Source organism: Pogona vitticeps, chromosome 10 (genome assembly GCF_051106095.1).
Source record: "Pogona vitticeps strain Pit_001003342236 chromosome 10, PviZW2.1, whole genome shotgun sequence".
Lineage (NCBI taxonomy): Eukaryota > Metazoa > Chordata > Lepidosauria > Squamata > Agamidae > Pogona > Pogona vitticeps.
Window position 1 is genome coordinate 7836958 of NC_135792.1, and position 9844 is coordinate 7846801.

Genomic DNA, 9844 nt, shown 5'->3' on the forward strand with positions numbered 1-9844 from the left:
CACACTGTGGATTTGCCTTCAAAACCAGAACTTGAAGAAATTTAAAGAGAGCTAAAGGCACAATTGAACCCCAGAGCTCTAGAATACTTAGCTTCCACTTCTTCTTAACCCAACAGCTTTTATTGTTCCAGTTTAATGGCTTTCTGAATGGAAGGATTTAATGTGCTAAGTCAATATTGTTGCTTGCATCAGACGGTTTGAAGACAAGCAGGAGTCGGCCTCCAGCAAAACAAATGGAAATCAAATCCAATGAACTCAAATTAGTTTTCAAGAGAATTAAATGAAGATAACCAGCCAACATCAAGGGATTGTTGTATTTACAGTACATGAATCAACAGTACTATTATTTAGAATTTCTACACTCGCTAGGTGCTGGAGAAATGTTCACAAACAGTACATTCCATTGTGTGGTTTATCAGAAATAAGGTCCTCCGTGTTAAATTACATTTACTTCCTGTTTGTGTTTATAGCCCAAGTGTTTTCTGTATAGCACAGGGCTGGGGAACCAGTCCCTCCTGCTTAGTCCCCCCCTGAAGTCCCAGTTTAGCCCTATGAGCTTCCTTAGATGGCCACAGCCTTTTCCCCATGGTATCACTGCTTTGATGGTTTCCCAGGCTTTGCATTCATTTTTTCTTCCCTGTTCTAAAAGGTGCATCTGTGCAACTGACACTCAGATAACAGTCAGTGGCTCTAGGCAATGAATAAATCTGATACTCTGCGATTTTGACACAACTAAGCACTTTTGCTTCAGTAGGCAATGCACTTAACAGGATCAGGCGGGTAGCAGTCGCTTCACTACTTAGATAAAGATGAGTAAGAACTGTGTTCAATTTTTTAACAACTAGATATTACCAACATTGACAAATATGTACATAAAGGACCTGGAGAAAACTAGAGATTTAAAGCAGATGCTCTTGGAGTGTAACTCCCATCAGCCTTAGCAAGTATAGCCAGAAGTGTGGGAAGAGGTATGTGACAAATTGACCGCCCCGATTTAAAGAATGTGTGTGGGTTGGAGAACCTGGGTGTGGAGCCAGCCAAGCCCACCAAGGCTGATGAGGTTACGTGCTCTGCCAGCTGTGCTGCATTGAGCCAGCTGCAGTGGTCCCAAAACACCACCAGGAGGAAGGACTGGTAAATCACTCCTGAGTACTTTACATCTATGGGAAGGTCACCATAAGCTGCTCTGGTTCTTACTGTAGACAGAGAGACAGAGGTATGTATGCAAATCAAAATACCTGCTTTTTTACAGAAGATATCCAGAAAAACATGACAATTTGTTGGATCAGAGGAAAAGTCTCTCTTATCCAGAATTCTGTGGCCACCCAAATGTCTATGAGAACCCCACAAGCAGGACATGACTCTAATTACATCCTCACACTCTAGTAAGAGAGAGCCACTTAAAGGGCTTGCCTGAAAATCCACATGCGGTGCTTATTAAAGCGCGTGCCTCCGGCTGAATACAATATCGGTTTTTCTCCTTATCTCTGGAATAAATAGCTGTTATGAGATATTAACTGATAGCCTAAACATAAGAAAAAGCAGCTTTTTTTTTTTCAAATAAACCAATATCACTGTCTGCTGGAGAGGGGTGTTGCAGCACATCAACCTCTACAATCCTAAATACGTTGGAAGTGATGTAGGAAACATCTTGTACAATTTCTAAAACTAAGCAGGGTCAGGGCTGGCCAGTACTTGAATGGGAGACCACAAGAAATATGAGGAAGGGCTAGGAAAGAATCCTATGTAAATATATTGATACCTCAAAGTCGAAGGTAGGCAGCGACTACTGCCATGCATTTAGTAAAAGTCCTCAGTGCTGTGGAAAGTCCGAATGGGAGAGAACAGAACTGGTGTATGGTGTCGTCAAATCAGAATCAAAGGAATTTGTAGTGATTCAGATGAATACAGATGTGAAAGTACGCATCTTGGAGATTGATGATGACAAACCAGTCTCCCTGTGAAAGGAGAGGAATGACAGTGTATAGTGTCAACTTTCTGAAGCATCTAGGTTGAATGAATTTATTAAGATTTCTGAGGTCGAGGATGGGACTGGGTCCTCCATCCTTTTTCGGTACTGTAAAATATCTGGAGTAGAAACCGTCATGCAAGTCATATAGAAGGACAGCAGTTATGGCTTGTTTTTGGAGAAGAAGGGAAACTTCTTGAAGGACTGTCAAATAAGGGGTATTTTTAATTTTTCTGATCGGTGGAATAGTTTTAAATTCAATGAGGTAACAGTTTTTAATGGTAGAAAGGACCCATTGGTTATTAGTTATATATTGCCAAGCATTAAAGAAGGAACGTAATCTTGTTTGGAACCGGGCTGAAGAACTGAGAGTAGGTGAAGGGAGTCTTATGGGTATTGCTCATCCTTCTTTTGAGGGTGCCAAAAGGGTTGGTGGTGTGGTTGCTGTTGCTGGATTTGAAAGGACGATGGAGCCGATGTTGTGGGTCCCTGAAAAGGTCTGTCCGATGTTTGAGGTTTGTATTGTCTGTATGGCTGTTGGAATTCTTGCTATGATTGTTGGTAAAAAGATTGTCTCCGATATTGTGGCCCCCACTTATCTGGATAAAAGCTCCACTGAGGTTAAAAGGGCTTACTTTTTAATAAAAATGCCCAGAAGGCGATTAATCTCTACCAAAAAAGTGAGCGATTTTCCTGCAAGAGGTTAGGTAAAATGCTATTTTTACCCTTGTGTTTTAATACCACATTAGTTTCTCATGTCAATTTAAAGCATATTTTTACATATTGAAGACAGAAGCTAACTAGTTTTTCCATTCTCGAGAATTTCCACCACATTTCCCTTTTCAGTAATTAGGTGAAGCAGGAGGAGATGGGTCATTTTAATTCTCTTTCTCCACAAGCTAGCTATTGTTAAGGTTCATTTAGCATTTCCATACTAATCCTTTATAATCAGAAGATGCATCTTACCAGGATTAAACAGGACTGGGGTGGATATTTTAGCAGTAAATTTAATCTGCATTAAATTCCTCATCTGCTTTCAGTGACTTTAATACCCTCTTCTGGATGTGTCAAATAGAAAATGATAAGTAATCTTGACAAACTTTTTGCAAAAAAGGCAATTCCCAGCCTTGTTTGCTACTACTTGTTAACATGTAGCAATTTCTGGTTTCCTCTAGACTACTTTGTAAACTAAGCACTGATACCCCAAACAATGTAACAGCCAAGTTGAACAATCTGACCTACAAACACCTTGTGTGATCCCAACCTACATTGTCAAAATGAGCACAAGGAACACCATGCAGATAAAACTTGGTTAGTTAAGAGGAGAACCTTTGGTTTTCTAGATGTTTGGGAGTTCTAGAGCAAAAAGATGACGTGAACCACCCAGCCAATGACTGGCCAAGGCAACAAAGGAATAAGAATTGTGCAAATGAATCTAAGTCACCAGAGAACAAATACCAAGATTTTTAAAAAAAACCTTAACTATAAAACATAACATACATAATGATAAAAACTCACTAACTGATACATGCCTACATTATCAAGATGGAATAAATGAGAAACAAAGATCAATTAATTGACTGGAGGGAAGGCCTGCCTAAAGAGCCAAGTTGTTAAATGGCTTTTAAAAACACCCAGCGAGGGAGCCAGGCGGATTTCCATTGGGAGAGTGTTCCACAGCCGAGGGGCCACTGCTGAGAAGGCCCTGTTTCTTGTTCTTTCCTTCCGGACCTCTCTCGGCGTAAGGTGAACAGTGGGATTTTGACATGGGATTTAGACATGAACCAAAGTCAGCTCTGCAAGATACAGAAGCTTCCAGTGGACAGTTTCTAAAGGTTGGCTTTATTAAAAATTGTCAGATCTCATTTGAATCCTTACAAGATTTCAACTACAAATACACAAGAATTGGAGGTTGTTCATGACTTTGTGTACCTTGGCTCAACCATCTCTGACACCCTCTCCCTAGAAGTTGAGCTGGATAAACATATTGGTAAAACAGGTACCATTCTCTAGACTCACAAAGAGTATGGCTTAATAAGAATCTGACAGAATATAACAAGATCCAGCTCTATAGAGCCTGTGTCCTGTAGTGCAGTGAGTCCTGGATGCTTTGTGCACAGCAGGAGAGGAAGCTGAACACCTTCCATATGCGTTGCCTCCGATGGATTTTTGCTATCACCTGGCAGGACCAAGTTCCAAATAGGGTAGTCCTAGAACAAGCTGGAATTTTTAGCATGTATACATTACTGAAACAGCAATGTCTACGTTGGCTTGGGCATGTTGTGAGAATGGCTGATGGTCAGATTCCAAAAGATCTCCTGTATGGAGGATTAGTGCAGGGAAAGTGCCCCAGAGGGAGACCACTGCTGAGATACAAGGATATCTGCAAGCAGAATCTGAAGACCTTATGAATGGACCTCAACAGATCAGAAACCTTGGCATCTGAGCATTCAGCCTGGAGGCAGGCGATGCATCATGGTCTCTCCCAATTTGAAGAGACCCTTATCCAGCAGGCCAAGGCAAAGAGGTAGTCCCGAAAGCAGCCAAATCACGGAGCTGGGCAGGGGACAGATTGTATTTGTGTTCAATGTGGAAGGGATTGTCACTCTCGAATTGGCCTCCTCAGCCACACTAGATGCTGTTCCAAGTCCTTCATACAGAGCATGTTACCATAGTCTCTCGAGACTGAAGGATGCCTAATCTAATCCTCAAAGGACACTTTGCAATGTGTGTTTGCCATCTGCTGGAAAGCTTTTCCTAAAGGCGTGGTTTTGATAACATCTCTGATGCTTTATTTTATGTCTCTGGCATTCTGACCATGGGATTCTCACCATATATTTACACCACCCACTGGGGGAAAATAACAGGAGGAATGTGTTGGAATGTTCAGGCTCCTGACACTAAACAGTTGGAAGAAACCAATGAAAAATAGTTAGGTTGATTTCCATCCTGTAGCCCTTTCACTAGCAAACAGCATGCAACTGACCACTTCCTAAAGAAGGGACTTCTGGCAATGGACCAGTTGACAAGGAGGGGGCTTTCCATAGGAGTTGGTGTCCTTTTGGTTGATGCGGGTTTGAATCAGTTTCCTTTTTCACATGATAAATTTTTAACTGTGTTTAAAAACTGCAACTTCCAACACATTCATTTCAACCACATTCATTTTCAAATTACATAGAGAACTCCCTTGAGTTCTTTTAAGAAAGGCAGACTATAAAGGAAATAAATGACTAATATCATGCACCGGGATAGATGGGGGCATCAAAGTGGTCTATAATAAGTATTGTTCTCTTGTACAGCCAAGTATCCTTTTTCCCCGTCTTTGCTGTGTGCTCTTTTGGGGGTAATACTAAAACGAAACGATTAATAATCCGTTTCCACACCCGTGTGGCTTTGACTGGTTTGGACAGTGGGGAGTTAGGCAAGACCTAGTAAAAAAAAAGGAGGGGGAGAGAGAGGATCCGAAACAAAGGCAAAAATTGGCATTAGAAGTAGGGCATAAGAGTAAACCTGCTGCTAATAAAATACGGCTGAGGCAAGCATGCTATTCATTCCCCTCTAGCTAAGCTAAACCTCACCTCTATACCCATTCCAGGTCACCTGTGATAAAATACTTGACTTGCAAGACTTTCAGTTGCCTTTTAACTGAAAGTTCGTCCTTTCACTCTCTCCAGCTTGCTAGAAGCATGAGAATGAATAGTTTATCAGCTATACCAGACCTTAAGAAAAAGAAAACATAGCTGTTGCTTTCAGGCAAGGGGGTGGGACGTGTTTTTCTTCAAGCAGAACAGTTCTGCAAACCCAGGAGGATTTGCCCCACTAAGAATAAAAGCTTTGTTCAAGACCAGTGCTATCATTCACTTTGAAAGCTGAAGAGTGTGTTATCCTTCCTGAGACGGCCATGAGACACACAGATACACAGAGAGACAGAGAGAGGTACTCATTCGTAAACAGACATGCTGTGGCCTACAGACATGCCCGATGTCATTTCTCTCCTGGATGAACAACAGCCTTTTAGACACCTATCTAAGAGCATGACAGCAGTAGTTCCAAGGCCAACCTCCACATCTGGCCTTGAGATACAAATAATCCTACATAATCATGATTCGCAGACTTTATGCCAATAACCACTCAAGGTCACTGCTGACAGTGCAGGAGGCAATGATTCATTCCATCTTGCTTATTCATTACAAGGTCCGTAAGGTACTGTCTTCCAAATCCTTTCATGAGGCCAGTCTAAACTTGAAGGAGAAGGTGCTAAGTGGCTCATCATCTCCGACAACTGAAGCCACATCAATGATTCAAGGCGGGAGGCAATTTTGCTTCTCCTTTTCCGGCATATTTCTTTTTTTCCTCCCAAACCCCCTCATGAACAGGAGAATCAGTTACACTAGGTCTAAGTTGTAAAGAAGGGGCAATAGTAAAGCCTTTCCTGGTGAACCCAAAGCAATGGGTAGAATGAACACAGATCCTGGGCAATTAGGAAGACACTTCAGGCTAATCCTAACCCACCACGAGTCACAGTGAGTATTGCTGTGTCCATGACTTGCAGTAAGTGGGCACCTGGTTATACCTCGGTGGTTAAAAACACACTTTGTGCACATAAAGCTCATGGATCAGCAAATGTGTTCATTTGTTAAAGTATTTTGGTTGCTGCTGCTACTGCTGTTCTTCTGTGTATCACGGAGAAGCCTTGATGATGGGGCACCTCAGAAAGGTCATAAATATATCCCTTCTTTAAATGGATCACCTATGGAAGAGGTGGGGAAAGCCTTTGATCTAGATTCTGGAGAGAAGCTGGCAAACTAACCAGTAGCCTGATGTTGCAGTAAACTACTTCATACATAACTTAATCCTGACTGGCAGATGCAGATGTATAAATGCTTTAAAGTGCACATATACCCAGCAGTTAATCTGATATGGGACTTGATTCATTTTTCAGTGTCCTGGAAATATAAGCAATTGTAAGAATGCCAGATATAGAACACTGCAGCTTAATGGCATACTGGTTTGTAGAATGATGTTAAGGACACAAAAATGGTTAAAGCAAAGGTTTAGCTCACGTCAGTTCTTGGATAAGAGATTCCCTCAGCCAAATTATTACAGACTTCATTTGTATTCTTACCGTAAGCGGTGAGATTGCTCAGTACTTTAGCTCTTGAGAGAGAGAGAGCTCTGAATACTTTTAAAACTTGCCCAAATATAAATTATTGATTTTAAAAAAAACATCTCTTCACAGGCTATGTTTTGTAAAATATTAGAAATTCTTCAGCTGACTCTTGAGCTGTTCTTTAAGACAAAAGTTCACCGCTGACCTTCTCCTATGAAATAAAAAGGTCACACTTAACGTAGAAGAGTGGCTGAACCAATACAGTTTTTCTCCTTCCAGGCCTGCAAAAAGTGAGATGTACAGTAAAAATACTCATTCAATTCTACCACCGAATGCTATGACAACCCATTAGCCAACTCGGCAAAATGGGACAACTAAAGTGCTCAACGAATTTAATTCAGCAACCCTCACATTGCAAAGACCTATTTAATAGGGCCCAAAGGGAGTATGCTGATTTGGTCAAGTGACCAGCCCACAACAGTGAAAAGCAATGAAGAAGTGTCATCAATGATCAGGGGGAAAGTAAAAACCTAGTTCAAAAGGCTCAGTGGAGTCGCTTGGAGTTAATGATACCAACTGCAATTATTTTGAAGGGCAGATTATTTTTAACCAAACATTTGTAGGGCTTTTAAGAGTACAAACAATTCTTCTCACTCCCATTCCTGGGTGTGTCAAGATCTATACAGAGGATTCATTTAATACTTTTTAATGTATTTAATTACACTATAAATTTTGTTCATAATTTTTAGTTTGTTGCTTTTGTGTGTTTCTTTTGCAGATATTGTATTGTGTTTTTTTGCAGATATTACTGGGGTGCTGGAATGCTGTCACTGTGATATAAAAATGGTTATTTCCATGATTCAAAAAGACATTCATGCTGGGATTACACTATTTCACTAAGAGATTTTTTTTTAAATGGCCAACTTTCAAATTGATCTGCAGCCCTCACTGTTAAATACAACTTTCAGGTTAAATAATATACAGTAAAAGTTGATTCCACTATCTCATATTTTGAAGGTCAAAGTTGACCCGGTATAAATAAGACTGGAGGGAGGAAAAAGATACAGTTTTGTTCTGAAACTTCACAGTACACACTGGGAACTGCTTTTGCTACCCAAGTAGGAAGTAACTCAAAATCATATGTCCTCATAGCAAAATCTTTTGGAATGTATCTTTATATTGGCAGTGAGGACTGAACATGCTCAGGATCCCTGATTTCCAAAGGATGAAATCAGAGGTAGGGAAATGGAATGGAGTCCCCCAGAAGAGTACATGATTGGTTGCCAGGCTCCCGAAAGAAGAGCATCCCATACTGCAACATTTCATTGCAGGTCTTGCTTATATCACCAGAAAGCAATTCAGTCAACCTGTGTTTATTTGCTAGGTCAACTGCAGTCAAGAGATTTCAAATAAAGTTTCAGGTCAGAGTTGTCAAGGATTTGGGGCCCCACTCCTCACATGAACACCAAACTAGAAAGGGAAGGAGTGAAATGCTATGTGGGAATGGGTGACCTTCTTATGTACCTTAGAGTAAGTTATAAAAATGCTTTGGTAGTGCATCAAATGGAAAGCAGAAATGGGCCCAGGATAAAGCATTGGTGGTGGTCTCTATTTCATTGTACAAGGAACAAAGCTGCTAAATAAACTCCGTTAGGCAAGCTTTAGTGACTTTATGAGCATGCACCTCTCCAGTCTTTTGGAGATGGGAAATCAGTAATGGATTAAAACTTGCCTGAACAACTTAATGTCATCACAGAAACAAAAACATTCCAACTTCTTAAAGTTAGTACGTTCTCAGCAACTGCACTTAAGATTACAAAACTCCCTTCCAAACAAAGGCAGAATATTTCCAACCAGCACCCTAGATTGTATTCTTGTGTGTGGACTTTGGTGTTCACAACTCAAGTTAAATTTCTTAAAGATTTAAAAAATTCTTTAAACATTTTTTAAAATAATGTTTTAAATCTGGTCTTAAACAATGGTTCAAATTTATATTTTAAATTTCACCAAGAGCCTTGATGGACAGAAAAGCAGTCTGTAAGTATTTTAAATAAATAACTAAACCTACCATCTGAGACTAAAATTCAGAAGGCAGATTGAATAAAATCATTGGGCACCCCACCTCCACCTACCTTTCCATTTAAACATTTACATATATAACAGCTCTCAAAATGAGAGAAATGTGTTCTAAAACACAGGTTCTAGAATCTCCCCTTATTCCTTCCCATACCCTAGTAAACCTCTGACTTCAGCACAACCCAAAACTTACTGGAAACAAAATAATATGCATCTACACTGCAAAAGTGACAGCCTAACTATTGTGTATTAATGGACAAGGAGCTAATTAATCCATCTATTGCCACAATGTTTATATAATCAATATTTTGAAAATTCATTATCTGTCTCAATAATGCCACTGTCTTTTGAAAGTTCATTACAAGTTGCAATCCAGCAACTGTCATATTCTGTGTCCCCATCACACTTGATCCCCATTCTCAAAACCACTTATAATGTACAGTTATATCTATTTTCTAAATAGAAGCCCATGTGTTTGAGGGAGTGGGTTGCAAAGCTCAGACTGAAATGAGTTTGTCAATCTTATAGATGCCACCATATTTTCCATCTTTGTTACACATTCTTCTAATTATGTCAGCAAATCCACCCACTGATCCCCAGGATAACGGCTGATCAGAATGTAACAGAATCTGCTGGAAACACCAGATTTAGTCATCAGATGCAACCGCACCATACGTAAGACAAAAGGC